The 18,629-nt window shown below is 42.3% G+C and overlaps 1 protein-coding gene across 2 annotated transcripts in view; it reads left to right on the top strand.

Moving 5' to 3' along the window:
* KCNB2 (potassium voltage-gated channel subfamily B member 2) overlaps positions 1 to 18,629 on the top strand; it is a 405,501-nt gene that overhangs the window by 225,262 nt on the left and 161,610 nt on the right. The window lies entirely within an intron of this gene.

Below are 18,629 nucleotides of genomic sequence, written 5' to 3'. Positions count from 1 at the left end.
CCAAATTTATAGTGTATCAGACTTACTTTGGTTTATTTTAGAAACACGAAGTTTTATGATAATGGTTTTATTCTGTTGCGTATACTGTACATAGTACTCCTGAACCTACAATCACTCAGGACCTTTTCCAGATCCATTCATAGATTCTAGTCTGACCTGTGACTTTTCTCTGGAATTTTATGGGAAAAAATGATCTTTTAGCTGGGGAATATGTGTGTTTTATAGTAAGAAATGATCACTGTATTTTTATGGACTCTCTATATGTAGTATCATTCCCCCCATCCCAGGAAATGAGCCCACAACTGTTTTTAAGTATAAATACTTAGAAGGCAACCTATTTTTTATTGCCTAGAACTATTCAGACAAGGGAAATAACATTTTAGACCTAAAAACCGTGATATAGCTTTAAAAGATTTTTCTAATATGTATACTTGGCACATACAAAAAAGGTAACATATATGTACATTAAAAAATAATAATAATAAAGACCCATGAACCCACCACCTAGTTCCCCTGGGAGCCAAGCCCACCCCAGTCATATAGCTCTTTTCCTGTGGAGGAAATGAACTACCCTGTGCTAAGCACTCTATAATATACATTATCTCATTTAATCTGTCTAACACTCCTATGCATAGATACTAACATTTCCTTACCATGTTATAAATGAAGAAACTAAAGGGTTAAAAATCTTGTAAAGGGACTTTCCTGGAGGTCCAGTGGTTAAGACTCGGTGCTTCCAATGCAGGAGGCACGAATTCAATCCCTAGTCAGGGAACTAAGATCCCACATGCTGTGCACCGTGGCCAAAAAAAAGAAAAAAAAAAAGATCTTGTAAAGAATTTCAAGCCCGCTACCCAAGTATAGGCTGCACACAGTGACTTCCTCCTAAAGCCTGCAGTATAGAAAGGGGGAAGAGGAGTAATTGTATAGTAGAGAAATCTGACAAACACTACCTCAGCCAGGTGATCTAGGTCAATGTCAACAGCGAAAAGTCATGTCATTAATAGGTACCCTTGATATAATGTTGTCGAGAATGGCATTTTTCCTCTGTGCCCTTCCTACCACAAAACCATAACCCCAGTCTAATTATAAGAAAAACATTCAACAATCTCCAACTGAGGGATGTTCTCCAAAATGCCTGACCAGCACTCCTCAAAACTATCAAGGTCATCAAAAGCAAGGAAAGTCTGATTAACTGTCACAGCCAAGAGGAGCCTAAGGAGATATGATGACTAAATGTAATGTGGGATCCTGATGGGATCCTGGAACAGAAAAAGAACATTAGGTTAAAACTAAGGAAATCTAATAAACTATGGACGTTAGTTCATAGTAATATATCGACATTGCTTCATTTATTGTAGCAAATGTCCCACACTAATAGAAGATGTTAATAATAAGGGAAATTGAGTTAGGATGTATGGGAACTCTACTATCACCATAATTTTTCTGTTGATCTAAACTGTCCTAAAAAGTAAAGTTTATTTTTTTAATTACATTAAAAGGCAAAAAAAATTGAGTACACACTTCACCAAAGAGGGCATAGGAATGGCAAATAAGCACAGGAAAAGTTGCCTAATGCCTTTGTTCTTTAGGGAAAATACACATTAAAACCACAATTAGATACTACTGGACACCTACTGGAATGGCTGAAATAAACAATCCTGACAATACCAAGTGCTGACGAAGAGGCAGAGCAACTAGAACTCTTAGACACTCCTGGTGGAAATGCAAAATGGTGCAGCCAGTCTGAAAAACAAGTTGGAAGTTATGCTGCTGTCTGATTCTATTTATATGACATTCAATAAAAGACAAAACTATAGTGATGGAGATCAGATCAGTTTTGCCTGGTGCTAGGGGTTTAGGGAACGGTGTGACTACGAAGTGATAGTGTTGGGGGTGATGGAGCTGTTCTGTATCTGGATTGTGGTGGTAGTTACATGAATATAGTCGTGCCTCAGCATCTCTGGGGGATTGGTTCTAGGACCCCCTCAGACACCAAAACCTTCAGATTCTCAAGTCCCTTACATAAAATTGTGTAGTATTTGCATATAACCTATACACACCCTCCTGCATATTTTAAATCATCTCTAGATTACTTATAATTCCATGTAACACAATGTGAATGCAATGTAATACAATGTAAATGCTATGTAAATATTTGTAAATACAATGTAAATGCTATGTAAATCATTGCCAGCGTGAAGCAAATTTAAGTTTTGCTTTTTGGAACTTTCTGGAATTTTTTTTTTCCCGAATATTTTCAACCCACAGCTGGTTGAATCCGCAGAGGCAGAACTCGAGGATACAGATGGTCGACTGCATACACGTGTGAAAACTCATCAAACTGGTCCACAAAACGAACCTCATTTTCCAGTTCTGAATTTAAAACAAAAAGAGAGACACTCTAGAGAACCGGCCCATTGCTATGAAAGAAGAGAATGGTGCATCTGAAAGCAGGAAAGCCTGAGCCTCCATTACAGAAGGAGCAAAAGGCAAAGGTTTGTTTGTGGTCCTGATGCAAGGACATTGTCCTTCCAGAAGAGGCTGAGACCACTCTATGGCTTTCAATTACATCATGGCGGAGTCTTCCTTCTGTGGTCAGTGAAATCCCTAAAGGAAATTTCTCAACATTCAAATTCAAGGTAAAATGTGTGTAACTTTATGCTAGCATGGTTTTCACAAGGTCTTTATTCAGCTAATAAATCAGAGTCTCTAAAAATATAGCAATTTATTTCTCAAAGGAGTTTGATCCAGGCGTTTTAATACCTTTTGAAAGTTTTATATCCGTTGAGCGTCTATGAAAAAGACTCCCTGCTGTTTTTTAGGGGTGTTTGCACTGAATTTTGAGTGCAACCTCACTTGCATATGGGTGTATGTAATACTTACCTCAGTTCAACGTCGGTGTGGAAAATGTGTGACTGCCTGTAGACTCAGGTACAGGTATTATGCAAAATAAATAAAGGAAGGAATGGACAGGGGACTATTGCCACTGTTTCCTGGGAAAATGGCTTTACAGTGTAAGATGAAACAAGCTTATCCATATTATTTGAATTTTTTGAACTGCCACAGCATCCGTATCCAGACTAATTACAGACTGGTCTGGACAAGGAATTAACACTTAAAATGTCTATTTTGGTTTTCTATTTTGTATAATAAATAAATAAATAAATAAATAAATAAAATGTCTATTTGGGGATTTTTCTCAGTAAACTGTGGTTATCTCTTGGGAATTTTTGTTATTATACCTTCGGAGGCATAATGATCACAGGGTCTCAATGAAGTAAAAATAGGAATGGTAGCCCCAGGTTGGCCAGGTCAGGGTCCCCAGCCCCAGTGCTAGGAACAGAGCTGGTGTCAGGGTGGCATTTCTGTCTCCTCCTATGAGATTATGAGCCCATGGAGGACAGGAGACTTTCTCCTGGGAGAAAATATTTGCAAATCATCAAACCTGGCAAAGGACTTGTATTCAGAATATATAGAAAGTTCTTAAAACTCAACAGTAAATAAACATAGTCAATTTAAAAAGAGGTAGACTTGAGAGAGCTTGGGTCCCTCGGGCCTACCATCATAACTACAGTTAAGAAAGTTTGGTTGGGTCGATGATTAAACCCTCTGTTAAGTCCTTTATAACCCAGAGAGGGGTCATGGCTCATTGATCAAGTAGAACAGCTGCAGGAAGGCCCCAGCTTGAGCAGAAAAGCCTGTGTTTAAAAGGCTGTAGTCACTGATTAGTTAGCAGGGAGATGCCCGCAGAGTTGCTGCTGCTAATTTCTGAAGCAAGGTCTGTGCCATCAAGAGCCCGAAGAAGTCACCATGCCCACGGTGAGGCTGGCAAGCTCTCAGAGGCCAGGTTGGCTTGGGCCTGCCAAGGCCCAAGCCCTGCCCCTCAGTAGCTGTCTACCTTGGCAAAGTTAATGCTTCTGAACCTCAGCTTCTGGATCCTAAAGTGGAGAAAATACTACCTATGGCATAGAGTTAGTGTGACAACTAAAGGTGATGATAATGTGCGAGAGCTCGAGAGCTAGTACATCTTTGCCAGGCATTAAATCATAGCAAGAATCATTTATAAAGCAGTAACCTTATCTGCAAGGAGAGGAGTAAAACCTTTGGACCTGCTCTCTATAGACTTCTGCCAAAAAAAGTGCAGAGGAGACCACAGGTGGGGTCAGAAGGGAACTGATGTCTGCAGAGAACAGCCAGGGGAGGAATGGGGTCAGGAGAGGTTCAGATCACCAAACAATACACCCAGCTCCAGAAGGTTCCTGGGCTAGAATGCATCTCAGAGAGCCTGCACCTCTGATGATGGAGAGAATTACCTGCTGTATTAGTTTCCTAGGGCAGTCGAAACAAAGTACCGTAAACTCTGTGACCTGAAACAACAGAAATTTATTTTTTCAGTTTTGGTAGCTAATAGGCCAAAATCAAGGTGTCAACAGGGCCATGCTCCCTTTGAAACCTGTAGAAGAATCCTTCCTTGCCTCTTCTGGCTTCTGATGGTTTGCCAGCAATCTTTGGCATTCCTTGGCCTATAGAGACATCACTGCAATTCTCCATCCTCCGATGGCCTTCTCCCTGTGTGTCTTCCCAGCGTTTTCCCTCTTTGTGGGTCTGACTCTGTGTCCAGATTTCCTCTTTTTATAAGGACACCAGTTACATTGGATTATAACCCACCTTAATGACCTCATTTCAACTCGGTGACCCCCTTACAGACCGTATTTCCAAATAAGGGAACATTCTAAGGTAGTGGGTGTTAGGACTTCAACAAGTACTTTTTTTAGGGGGCACAATTCAACCTAAAACACGTGGTTATGTGAGTTAGAGGTCTTCGTTGTCATTTTGTACTTACAAGTAAGAGATGGCTGCTTGTTTTATAAAGCAAATGTTCTGGCTTTCTTGAGCCAAGAGAAAGGTTCCATCCTTGAGAGCTCAGTGAAAAGGAAAACTGTTCGTCCACCAAGCCCAGCTCTTTACTTACCACCGTATCTGCACGTCTGCAGTATGAGAGTGGGGGAGGAGTATGGAAAGGGCAGCATCTCCATCCTGCAGAGGCCAGCTGAGGAAACCTGTCCAGAAGTTCAGACTGCCAGAAAATTCTGGATCTTCTCACATTGGACTTAGCCCAGAAGTGGGCAATATAAAGCTTCTGTGCTAGGAAAAGTCTCATCCCATTGTGGGCTGGAGGCGTTCCCTGGGCTGTGTAGTCAGGGCCATGGCCTGAGCACCTGAGGAGCAGGCAGCAGCAGCCTTCTAGGAAGCAAGTGTCCTATGACATTGCACAGGCCAGTGAGTTGCCAAGGTCAATGGCTCCCCCTCACTTCCTGCCATTGCTGCCTTCTCGCTTTCTGGAACCCTCTACCCCATTCCCGGCTATTCTCCGCCCTGAGTATTACTGTGTGTGATATCTTACACCAGTATCCCACATGCATATAAGCTGGGGGTTTATATCACAGAGCTGATACAAGGACAGTCACGTGGACGGTGGTCGACAGCCATGGCTCTCAACCTTGGCTGCATATTTGAATCACCTGGGGAGTTTTTAAACATTTTAATACCTAGGCTTTCCCCAAACAAATTACAACAGAATTTGTTGGAGATAAGATCCCAGCATCAGGATTTTTCAAAGTTTCCTTTGATTTGAAATGTTTGATTCCAGTGTTTGGCCAAAGTTAAAACCCACTGATTTAATGGGAAGCAGAGTACAGGAACTAAGTTACTTACCTAGCTACGATGTCTGACCCTTCCAGTAAGCTAAGTTAGAGAGTTACTGCAGTAGATCAGGTAAGAGAGGATCCGAGCAGTTCAGGATGGAGAGGTGACGTAGCCTCAAGCAGTCATGAAAGGGGAAATCAACAGAGCTTGGGGAAATTGATAGGGAGTTAAAAGAGGAAGAAGCCTAGATAAGGCCTAAGTTCTATTAAATCAGTATAAGGAAGGCAGGAGGAAGAAAAAACTAGTTTGGTTTTGGACGTGTTGAATGTCCTGTGCTTCTGGAGCTATCCAGGTGGCAGTGTCAGATGCTCAGGAGAGAGGTGGGCCAGAGCTAGCATTTGGGAATCATTGGCATAAAATGATACTGGAAGCCTTGGGGGTCAACGAGTTTGTCTTGAGAGAGCAGGTAGAGCGGGGAGAGCAGAGCTCTGGTAAACACAGGTAGGGCAGAAGAAAAGGGGCCAGCAAAGCAGACCAAGGAATTGCAAGGGTAGAAGGAGAGCCAGGAGAGGGTCACAAAAGACAAAGGAGCAGACACTTCCCGGAAGAGAACTAATGCACAGGTCAGACGATGATGCCAGATCCAGCCTCGTGTTTATTGAATTTGGCAATATGGAGGTCAAGGGTGACTTAGACCATTTTAGCAGAGCGCTGGGGGTGAGGATGGGGAAGCTGACTGCACTGAGGTTGAAGCAGGAAGTAAGGAAACAGAGACACAAGTAGAGATGACTTTTCTGAAAAATTGGCTGTGAATGGGGAGAGACGCTCAGTGGTGGCCGGAGGGGAATGCAGAATTCAGGGAAGGAACCGTGTGTGTGTGTGAGTGTGTGTTTATAAGCTACAGGGAAGGAATTAGTACCAAGGAAGAGATTGAAACTCCAAGAAAGAGATGCATAATCAATATGTCAAGGATCCTGACTGGGAGAGAGGAAATGGTACCTGGAGATGGTGGAGCTTTGAGCCAGAGGGACACCTTTGTTTTGTTTATTTTATTTTATTTTTGTGAGCCTAGAGAAACAAGGAAGTTTCCTCTAAGGAAGGGTAGGGAATAAAAACATTTTCATTTGACCTTTTCCTTGTAGGAGGCCGGGGTTGGTGCAATGGGGCTGATGCTGACGTTGGGACACTGACAGCAGAGGAAAAGTGAGACTGCTGGGAACAGAAGGAGCCAAGCAGTGAGTGTGAGCTGCACCCCAAGAGGTTCTGAGTTTCAAAGTCAAGGAAGTCGAGAGTGGTCTTCAAGTTCAAAGGGTACGAGTGGGGCCGAGATCACTATACTAAGCCAAGGTCAGGTGCCCTGTGGGATGTGCGTGGTATGGAGGGAAGAATCAAAGACACAGCAAGGAGAGTCCTGGGATCTGAAGCTTTCTTAGCCATCACCTGGGTCAGTCATAAAGCTGGGAGACCGCCGCAGCAGAACCACTCTGTCTCTCTGCTCTGAACAAAGCAGGACTCAACGGTGTCTATTGGGAAAAAGGGAGCAGGAGTTTGGTCAGGAGGCTGGAAGAAAACAGTAAAGTTTTGGAATGTCCACAGAGGAGAATAGAAAAGGAAGCTGATGAAGGAGGAAAAAAAGAGTGGTCCAGTTGACATCAGAGACTAGACATTTGTAGCAGCGTCAGCCCTTGCGGTTGAGTTATTGCCTGCATTTGTGCCTGACAGCCCAGGTGTGGTAGCAAACAAACAGCATTGTGAGGTCAGTCGTGCTGGGCAGGTGTGGCAGGAGTCCAGGGCCCAGGCAGTCGAGGAGGCTGGGTAAAGAATGAGCCAACTAAGTGCAAAAACAATGTTTCTAAACAGAGATTTAAATACAACTCTATAATCATAGGGCTAATGGATGACTCATAATTATGAAAATTAACCCAAGCCTGGTTTTAGATGGCACTTTTCTACTTTCTAAGAGTAAAATCTCCTGGTTCTTTGCACTCAAGAAGATCATCTTGTTCTATATTCACTACACAAACCTCTCAGTTTCCACCTTTCTCTCAGAAGGAGTATGTTTTACTCTCTCTTCTCATGGTTGTAGGTCATCAGGTAGACAGAGAAGCAGCTGCAGTTCCGGAGGTACTTTTGCAGTGATTAAATAGTGATTGAGTTGGCAGTCATTGAAAACTCTGGGCCCACAGTTCCATATTTTTTGAAGGAAGAACATTGGTTATTTCCCATGGGTGTTCCCCATGGGAGAACATTAATGGAGAAAAAAGCAGAACTTCACAAACTAACCTGGGTTGACATTTACTTAAAATATGCCAAGCACTGTTTATCTGGAGTATCTTATTACAGGCCCTAGCTCTGCCAGATAATTAAAGGGCAGCTGGATAACGAGGATAAAATCATGGCAATATCTTCCAGGAAGAACTTTTAGGGCTCTTGCCCATTTGTTTAATGAACTTAGTCTAAAATAAGGAAGGTATTATGTTGGGGCCAGGAGGGGGATAGAGTGGGAGCACAGGAGAAGGTTGCTTTCCCTCTTGTTTTCAAAAGAGATGGCAGGATAGAGGAAAGGATATGAATCTTTTTAGTTTTAATAGAAAAATGTTCATTCTTGGCTCATTTATTCTGTTTTATGACATTATATTGCATTATAAAATATGGAAATGAAACTCACCCTGAGGAATAAAGAATGCCACCTTCCTGTATTTTTATTGGAAATTAAGATGTACAATATATTAATGAGAATTTATGGGGAAAAAAAACCCTGGATAATCTGGGAAGAATCCTGCAAAGGAGCATGCCTCCTGCAGACACTCAATAAATATTAATAGATGGTCATGAGAATTTAAATTTGGTTCTCTGATCCAATTCTGCTGCCTTCTTTCTCCTACCACAGCTCCCTAAAATTAGGCAACCACAGTGTTCAGGGCTTTGAACAGAACATATATTTCTGAAGTTGTATGGAATTAATTAACCAAACTACAACATGGCTGATCTGGAAAGCTGGGATCCACGTCGTTTATTAAAAGTGAGCAAATCATCGTCCCTGTCTTTGGAAGAGGTCAAGTTAGGGAGAGTGTGATGGGGCTTTGCCCCAATTCTAAGTGGCATCATCACAGGCAGGTAGCTCATCAGGCAGTGATACTCAGAGAGGATTCACCAGGAGCCTTTTCAGGATAAGCTGGTTGTTCAAAGGCCAGGGGTGATGACTGGAGGGATACCTGAATGAGACCAGCTCAGAGTCAAGGTCTGGGGCAAAGCCACCAGAATTCAGATAAGGTTACCAACGTGGCAGGCAGAAACAGAGAAATCCAGCATGGCCGGGGTTGAGCGTCAGCAGTTTGGACAGCCTCTGCCTGAGACAAATGAACTGATAGGCCACGTGGTCGATTCAGATGCATACCTTGACCTAGTCTTGGTTTTTTCTTCTCTTGGGGCTTTATCAGATCCCCTTTACAAAGATAAAAGCAAACTGGTGTAAGGAGAGGTCTGGATGCCATGGAAGGTGTACAGGTTTGGAGCCAGACCAACCAAGGTTGAGTCTCAGCCTGAGCACTTAAGAACTCCAAGGACTTAAGCAAATGAACTGACCCCTCTCTGCCTCCGTCCTCCTAACTAAGAAGTGGGGACAGCGATGCCTGTCTGTCAGGTTGTTGTGGGCATTAAAGGAGGTATGAAAGCATCTAGCACACGAGAGTTTCTGATTAAATATTTCTCTCTTTCCCTTTCATGAGGAAACATTCAAAACAACGTAGATGACGTAGGCCTGTAGTGAAATCCCCCTTTTTCAGATAGAGCAAGTAAAGCATTCCCTTGCCCAAGGTCTCAGGATGTGGATCTCAAATTTGGTCACTGCAATAGCATCACCTGGGAACTCAGGACCCATCCCAGACGTACTGAATCAGAAACTCATGATTAGAAATCAGAAACCCAGCAACCTGTGTTTTACCAAGCTTTGCAACTGATTCTGCTGCATGCTGAAGTTTGAAAACTCTGATATTAGGATAAATCAGGTCCGTAACTCACAGTGTACAGCAGGTATAGAGCTCACAGGCCTCAGGTAAACAGTTCCTATGGGACACAGTCTCATATTTTCCTTCCCAGATTCACCTGGTGTTGGCAATGCTTTACTTTGAGCTGTGCAGTGTTGGCCTCAACTAGAGTCCACGTCAGGATGGTACGTGAGTCCTGGACTTGGGGAGATCAGTGGTTCCCCAGATTCTTTCTACTGTCAGACCATTAATTCCATTACATAGCTTCATCAGGTTTGGGAAACAAATGTAGAACTCATCATGTTGCACTGAAGCCAGTTTTTTGTTTTTTTCATAAACAGGAATGGAGTTGTTTTCCAGTTTTACTGAAATATCGCTGACATATATAGCATTGTATAAGCTTAAGTTGTACAGCGTAATGATTTGATATGTGTCTGTATAGTGAAGTGATCACCACAATAAGACTAGTCAACATCATCGCCATACCTGTTAGAAAAGTTTTTTCTTGTACTGAGAACCTTTAAGAGCTATTCTCTTAGCAGCTTGCAAATATACAATACAGTGTGGGTAACTCTCGTCATTGTGTTGCACACCATGAAGCCAGTTCTTAATGGGCACCATCACCCACCCCCCTTCCCTTCTTTCTAACTGTATTTGGTGACAATATCAAACCGGCCACTGGGTACCTTGGGATGCTTTCAACCATTGCAAAACCTTAGCGTCTCAAAAATAGTCATGAACTCTCCACAATAGTAGCCTGGAGAACAAGCTTCCAAGTGACCTGGACAGTTCAGCCTGGGGACCATGAGACGTGGGATCAATCTACAATTTCTGACCCCTGCAGCCTACCCCCGATCTCTCCCCTGCACCCAGTCCTGCAGGCCCTGTGTTGGGTGCTGCCTCGCTGGAGGACTGTGAAATGATTCCCCCAGCAGATGTCTGTCATGCTTTGGATGAACTGCACACCTGCTTCCTCTCCCTCACTGTCTATTTACATGAAAGGAAAAAATGAAATACAGCCTTGAGTTTGTTGAAACACATGCATTCACAAATGAGCTTCTTTCAACAATGCCCAAGGAGATTTGGAAAACAAAACCAGCTCTTTCTCTCTTGTACATACAGTGGCCACCAAAGGATAAGCATTGTTCTGTCAAGGTCCAACACTTGCTAGAGTGATCGCTGGAACCTTCAGGGAAGAGAGTTTCTGTTTATAACGAGAGGAAAATGGATTAATCAAAACTCTAGCCTTCAGCTGTCAGCACTAGAATACAGTATGTCATGTGGAGTATGAGATGGCTTTGACAAGAATACCATCTTGCTTGCTTTAGTCAATCCTATTTGGAGCAAGCTGATTTAAGCAATGATTTTTCTCTGCAGCAGATGAATGCATACCAACAAAATCCATTAGTTATGAAAGTTGTGGCATCGATTTTAGAATAAAGTGATGTTGCAAAAGAAGGAAATCATATTCTAATATCGCCACTGCTGACAGCTGGTACCAGCATCAGGAGAGATCTATTTCAACCAAGCAGTGTGGCCTGCAGGAAAGATAGCAGTTGGAAAGAGGCGATCATGTCCACTTTACCTCCACTTCTCAGTAGAGATTCTGTCCTGAGCCCCAAATTGTCTGTTTGTCTGTTGACAGTGCAGGCAGCACACCTCTAGGTTGAGGGAAAGGCCACTGGTTTGGGCCATTGTATATAGTCTTAAATTCCATTTGCCTATGTTTCCTCTTAGTTGAGAAAATACGCAGTAGTAATCACAGAACAATCCTACTCAATTCCTGTTTGCTGTTTATGTAGCATATATTAGGAAAGTACGTTTTGAAATTTATCAAGGGGAAAATGAGCACTAACTACCTAGTTTGTTTTCGGTGCTTTCCTGCTGGACAGAAGAGTAGAACAGAATTAATATCTATTCTGGGGAAATCTATCTCTAAGATACACTAGAATACATTCCCCAACGAGGAATGACAGAGTAACCCCCCAGCACAGAGTCTGAACTAACTGTGGCAAATACCCTAAAGGGGAAGACATTTACCCTTTAGCACAATTCAACGGGCAGTTTTAAGTTTATAAACCTAATGGCTCCCAATTAGGGAATATCCCAAGAATCTATAAAGCAGGAAGAGACTCACGTAACTCTGTATAACTGAGGGAAGTGTGTGTCTAGTCAACAGCAAACGTTGTTTACACTGTGGGAAATGAGGTCTCAACTCGTCCCTCGTTATCGTCCCTGACAGACAGCCCAGCTTCTGCCATCAGGAGGGACTCTTACCCGGGATGGTTCATTAACAGTTTTGTCCCATTGGGTGATAATTGCAGGAAAAAGTACCTGAACTTGTGAAGCCTTCAGATGGAATTATCTCATTTCCATCTACATGTTGTGCTGACCATAATTTCTATCCAATATCTCTATCCACCTGGGAAGACAGACAGGTAAGCAAACAACTACAGCAATATGGTTAACCAACCCTCTGACAGAGATATGTACAAGGCACAATGGAAATATAGTAGCCCAGTTGCTTAACTCTGCCTGGCATGAAGTTTGAGCTCAGCCTTGAAGTTAGGAAGGGCACTCCTGAAAGAAGGTAAAAAAATGTAGAGTGGAGGGAAACGATCTTCAGTTGGAATACCGCTAGACTGGGTGCTTGAAGTGTGTGTAGAGGGTGGAGAGTAGTTGGAGATGAGTTGGAAAGGCAATCAAATTGTGAAGAGCTCTGCATACCCTCTTGTGGAGTTTGGGCCCCGTTCTGTGGACAAAAGGGAGCTGCTGAGGGACCTCAAGCAGAGGTGGTTCTGTGAATTCCTGGGAGTTTCCCGAGTCTCCTTTGGCAACCTGGCTTTGGCAAGAGGTGGTCCCAGGTGTGGCATCCCTGGCTGAGAATCATAGACCTTTCATCCTCTCCAAACTATGCCTCAGGTGCTTACACTCTCTTTAAATAGGAAATTTTCCACTGGGGGGTTCCAATCACAGCTCAAGCTCCCTTCTTTATACGAGAGCCCTGGCCCCAATGAAAATGAAAACTTAAGTATGATAAAATAATAACCTCTCCATATATTAACCATATCTCATCAGAGGCCAACCAACTGTCATCAACTTGGAGGTCAATCCCCTTATTAGTTACCCTTAGGAGAAAAGGAATAGCCCTTGAAGCTATAGGGCTCCAGAAACCCTACAGCTTAACCTTATGGCTACAACTCAAAAATATCCCTTCATCAGCAGTCCTAGGATAGCTCAGAAAACAGTAAAAAATATTTTTCTTATACTAATGGAGTTAGGACACAGACACCTACCTATAACTCTCTACCCCATAAGCCATCTGTGTCTTCAAAGACCTTCATGGTATTTAATGATTCCTATGATTAAGACATAGGCTGTGAGAGTTTGTGTGTGTATGTTTTAACAGAAAAGGTGTCTTAAAGGAACAATCTGTAATGCCCAACCTGAACTCCAAGGAAGGAAATCTAAGTGCTGTTATTTGTTAAGCAGAGCAAGAAAATGTTCCTAAACACTGTGAGAAATAAATAAAATCTTCAAAATTAGTGGGAAGGAAGGTAGCAGAGCAGTTGAATATTGGAACAGAGTCATTCGACTGAATTTAAACCCTGTGTCTGTCACTTAACAGCTATGTGACCTTGGGCAAGTTACTTCTTGAATTTAGCTCTTTCATCTGTAAAATTGGGGTAATAATAGCACCTACCTCATAAAGCCATTGTGGGGATGACATGGGATAATCTGTCTAAAAGGCTTTGCTAGCCAACACAAATTAAGTGCTCCATAAATGATCTCTGTTATTTTTACGAGGGCCAGAGAGATTTCTTGTTTCACTTCAGAAATCAATAAAGATGCAGTCCACCGAAAATGATCATGTGTATTCAGTGTGCATAAAAGCTTATGAACCGAGTCCTTGGCCAAACCACACAACGGTGCACATTTTCTTTTAACAACATGCATTAACTTCTGAGGAAATTGTACTGTTCTTAAATCCGTCCAAATGATATTTTTAAAACATTCCATTGTGATAAGAACTCAGCTACATTTGTTTATGATGATTTGTGTCTTGTTGAAGAAAAAGGCTCCCAGCCATTGGCTGAGAGATGTAACCAGAGCTAGCTTTAGCTGAGGATGGTGGTTTCTCCAGAAAAGTCATCTGAGGCTGCAGTTACTACACGGGAGATGGATGGACAGAAGCTGTATAATTAAGGAAAGGATGCATTACCAAAAAGTTATGATGATAAAAAGGGGGAAGAGGATACGTAATTAACCTTTCCAACAGTTAACATCAGTGGTTACCTAAGCCTCTTTTCACAGAACTGCTCATGTGAAAAACATCCAGTTTTGCTGTGGCGTGTTCTTAAATATTTAATTTACCTGCCTGCAGATAAAGTGATTTCCTCTCTTTATTTTTTTGTTGTTGTTGTTGTCGTTGATAGAGTCCTGCTTTTCACCACATCAGCATTCAAAATTGTATTTTATTAAATGAATTGATTTTTAAAGGAGCCAATTTTTTCCCTGGATTCTCTAGGTATAAACTAATACCTGATAAATATGAATTATGGGGAGGTCAGCCTAATGTTTTTGTATTATTGAAGTATGAGCGTGAGATGGGGAATTTTAGGTTCTCTGACAGCCAGGTCTCAGTGAATGTGTGCTAGGACAGGACAGTCAGGGACAGAGCAGGGACAGAGACCAGGAAGACCTAGGGGTCAGGGTCAGGGTCAGGGCAAGTGCAAGCAGAGTGTGGTTGGAAGATTAGGTTTGAGGGCAGTCTAGCCATGGTCAGAAGTCAAGGTGTTCCAGGAACCAGGCAGAACAGACCATTTGATAGAATATTATAAAGAGAAAGCCTAAGCCCTGATATCTGAGAGGTAAGCATGTTTATCCAATCATGACAGCCTTCAGGAAGGCCTAGGAGCAGAAAATGAAGCAGATAAGTAGTTGGCGTCAGGAAGATCCCATGGCAGACCACGGAGTCCCAGCCCAGAGGAGCCGAGTGCAGGATCAGAACTTCAGTCCTTGAAGGGCTTGGACGAAAGCTAAGACCACAGTTCCTGCTGAACCAGGCAGAGCATCAGTCAGGAAATCAGAGGAGGAACTCAAGGACATGGGCTAAGAAGAGGAGGCAAGAGCCAGGCCCTGGGGTTCAAGGACTGAGCACACTAAGTTGCAAGGCTGGATGCTTTGAGCCACTAAGGTACTGGCTAGAGGACCCTGACCAGACCAGCATTAGCCCACATCTAGGGCGGGTTGCACCTGTAGGTAAGAGTTAGTCAGGGTTTCTCAGCTTTGGCACTATTGACCTTTGGGACCAGGTTATCCTTTGTTGCAGGAGTTGTGCTGTGCTTTGTAGGATGTACAGCAACATCCCTGGCCACTAGTCATTAATGTCCAGTCGTGACCATCAAAAATACCTCCAGCCATGGCTAAAGGCCCTGCTCTCTATTGCCCAGGCCTGCCAACTGCTTCTGTATGCTCACCTATGTGGTGAAAATAGGCTGCTGAGTTTTTGTTAGGGTGGAAGAAAGTATAATCTAATCAGCTATAATTAATAGGTTGTCAGAGATCTTCATGAAATTCCAGAGAAAGCCCTGTTGAGGCTAGTTGTTCCTCCTGAGGAGAACATGATCCAAATTTTACCATTTGATTATTCACTCATCTTATTAGCATATATTACTTTAGGGTGGTTCCAGAATTTCTCCAGGGAAGGCGTGTATGTTACTTAGATTTTTTTTTGATGTCACATGGCTTTCAGAGTACTGATGGAAATTGGGAAGAAAGGCCTAAACCTGCCCAGGCCATTCTTGGCAATATTAAATCTTATTACTAGGGTATTTTCTGGGATGTTAGGTAAAAATCTTTCAACTTATCAAGTATTTTGAGCTGGTCAGTTTTCTCATTTGTTTTTCTGGAGTTTGTTCATTTTTACAATTAATTTTGTACCTAAGACCTTTATAAGAACTTTAAAACTATGAAACTATATGCTAAAATATATTTTTATGCTAACATTTATTGAAAGTATAAACCAAATCACTCATTTATACCAAGGTTTGAGCTATGGCTGATATGAGATATAATAATCAGTGAGAGATTCAGGAATCTAAAGTGGTAGATTATAAAGCTTCTGAAATTCTTAAAAGGAGTATTATGCAAGTCAAGTTGTTAGTTATACTAAATATTAGCTATAATAACAATAATTTTAAAATTACCAAGGGCTTATTATATGCTACTGTACAAAGGGCGTTTACAGCATTTCTCATGAAATCCTTTATAACCCCATGAGATTATTGCTGTTATTATCCCCATTTTATAGGTAAGGAAACCGAGGCATGAAAAGTAACTGGCCTAAGGTCAGTCACAGGTGCAGTGGGTTGTGAAGTCAGCATTTTATCCCAGGCAGTCTGACTACAAAGTCTGCACTCACCATGATTATACTATTCTGTCCATTTTTCTCGTATATGAACTAAAGGAGTTGTATATGAACTATTTCTGCAGTCTTACTTTTCACTCTTTTTTTTCACATTCATCTCATCTTCTGTCATTATAATTATGTATATAAAATAATCATTAATGTATATAGCATCATGACTAAAGCTAGTAATACTGTATGGCATGTTTGAGATTTGCTAAGTGAGTAAATCTTAAAAGTTCTCATCACAAGAAAAAAAAATATTGTAACTCTGTATGTTGACAGTTGTTAACTAGACTTATTATGGCGATCATTTCACAATATATACAAATATAGAATCATTATATTATATACCTGAAATTAACATGTTATATGTCAGTTATATCTCAATGAAAAAATCATATTGAACATATAAATGAGAAAATTCTCATGCCCTAGTCTAAATCTGTATTTCCCTGAGTTATACTTGGCAGTGAGGGCAACAGCAAACTACAAATATAATAACGTGAGATATTAATAACAATGTCTACTATTAATTCACTCCAGTGCCTCCTATATAAAGACCTGTTGAAATTCTTCATGACTGTGACTCAGGGAATTCCCTGCCCTCTCTGCTGGGCTCTAGAGGCAGAGAGCAACCCAAAGCCAGTTTGCCTTGGAAAGAGAAAGTGGAGTAGCCCATTAACAATTGGCCAAGCAGAAACATTTAAGCAGCTGAGCTCACCATGTGGGAGAGGCATCAAGACACCAGAGATGCCAGCTTATCCCTAATGCTGTCACCAGCGTAGGGATCACACCTCACTTCCTGCCCTGAGCTCAAGATTACAAGTTCCCTGGGGCAGAGGGGCTCTTCACCTGCCTTCCTTGCCTTCTGTCCCCCTGGGACAAAGAAGGGACAGGGAAGACAGTCAGCCGTCCCCTGCCTGGTTCGGGCCTTTCACAGCCTCCCTTTCATCCCTGGAACAGTGTCTGAAAACTCAATCCTCCAGGGACTGGCCCCAGCCAACATCTGGAGGTGGTGGTGGACCCCAAAGAGAAGGAGAGTGTAGGCAATGTCGAAAAACACTCAAATTCCAATGTTTAAAAGTACTGTGCATCCATGACCTGGCTAAAAGGAATGAAATGGGGTCATTTGTTGAGGCGTGGTTGGACCTAGAGACTGTCATACAGAGTGAAGTAAGTCAGAAAGAGAAAAACAAGTATATTAACGCATGTATGTGGAACCTAGAAAAATGGTACAGATGAACCAGTTTGCAGGGCAGAAATAGAGACACAGATGTAGAGAACAAACATATGGACACCGAGGGGGGAAAGGGCCGGGGAAGTGGTGGTGGTGTGATGAATTGGGTGATTGGGATTGGCATGTATACACTGATGTGTATAAAATGGATGACTAATAAGAACCTGCTGTATAAAAAAATAAACTAAATAAAATTGAAAATTTCAACAACAACAAAAAAGTACTGTGCATACAGAACAAAACCATCTGTGGCCAGATTGTGGCCCCAGGCTGCCAATTTTTGACCTCTGTTAGAACTTCCCATCATGAGAAGGCTTCAGTGATTCCTTCAGAACAGGAACAGTTTGACCTGACAGGAAACGTGGCTCTCGCTTCAATCACGAGACGTGTGCGTGTATTTTTAAACGCATATTCTTTATTCTCCCTTTAAGTAAATAGATATTTGAAAAAGCCAGATGCGTGACTTTACAGCGTGACTCACAGTAAACAATCCAACGGCAACGCCCCTCAGCCTTGAAGCAAAAACAGGAAACCATTTTGCCTCCCTCCCTCCCTCCCCCCAGCCTTTTATTAATAAATCTGGGGCGGGGGGTTCAGTTGGGAGGACAGAAAGTAAGTGGCTGTATGAATGAGCTTTTAAAAAATGACCTACAGGTGAAAAGAGCCAGGTACCCTCATTTTACACTACAAAATCCCAGGCTGTGCCCTTCTTTAGAAACCATTTAATTATTTCCTATGTTTTCAAAAACACATTGCTCTTTATTCATCCTCGTGTCCTTATCTACATATGTTTGGTTTGTGTGGGCACTGGGATCTCAGGAGGATGTTATCAGCTCCACTGGTGAATAGATTTGGCTTTTTCAATGTAGAACTCCTAGTTCATGGCATCTTATTTGTGTTTCTCTGATTGCTGCTAACAGGATCCTTTACAAACATCTGTGGTGGGGTGGGAGGAGACTTGGGGGCTGGGCCTGAGGGAGATGAATATAACATGGCCAAGGACGGGTACTGGGCTGATAGTCGTGACATACAGTTCAGAAATCAACATGCATTAATCCAACTCTGTAAATCAGGTCCAGATCATGGAATCGGTTAAAGACCTGCAGAGGAAAGCTCATTAGGGAGGGAGGGCGTCTGCTACCTGCCAAGACCTCCACTGGGTGATCTTGGACCTAATCTCTACATCTTCAGCTGGGAAATGAGAGGGGTTTGAATAACTTCGGAGGTTCCTTCCATCTTTAACATTCTATAACTCTCTGATTTGTTATTCTTTGTGTTACCGAACCAAACTTGGGTGCGCGTACCCACACACAGTAAAGCCAATCCACTGACCCCAGGTTATGGT

The sequence above is a fragment of the Balaenoptera acutorostrata genome, chromosome 17, assembly GCF_949987535.1.
Source record: "Balaenoptera acutorostrata chromosome 17, mBalAcu1.1, whole genome shotgun sequence".
Classification (NCBI taxonomy): domain Eukaryota; kingdom Metazoa; phylum Chordata; class Mammalia; order Artiodactyla; family Balaenopteridae; genus Balaenoptera; species Balaenoptera acutorostrata.
Note: the sequence above shows the minus strand (reverse complement) of the source record. Positions and strands in the feature narration are given on the sequence as shown.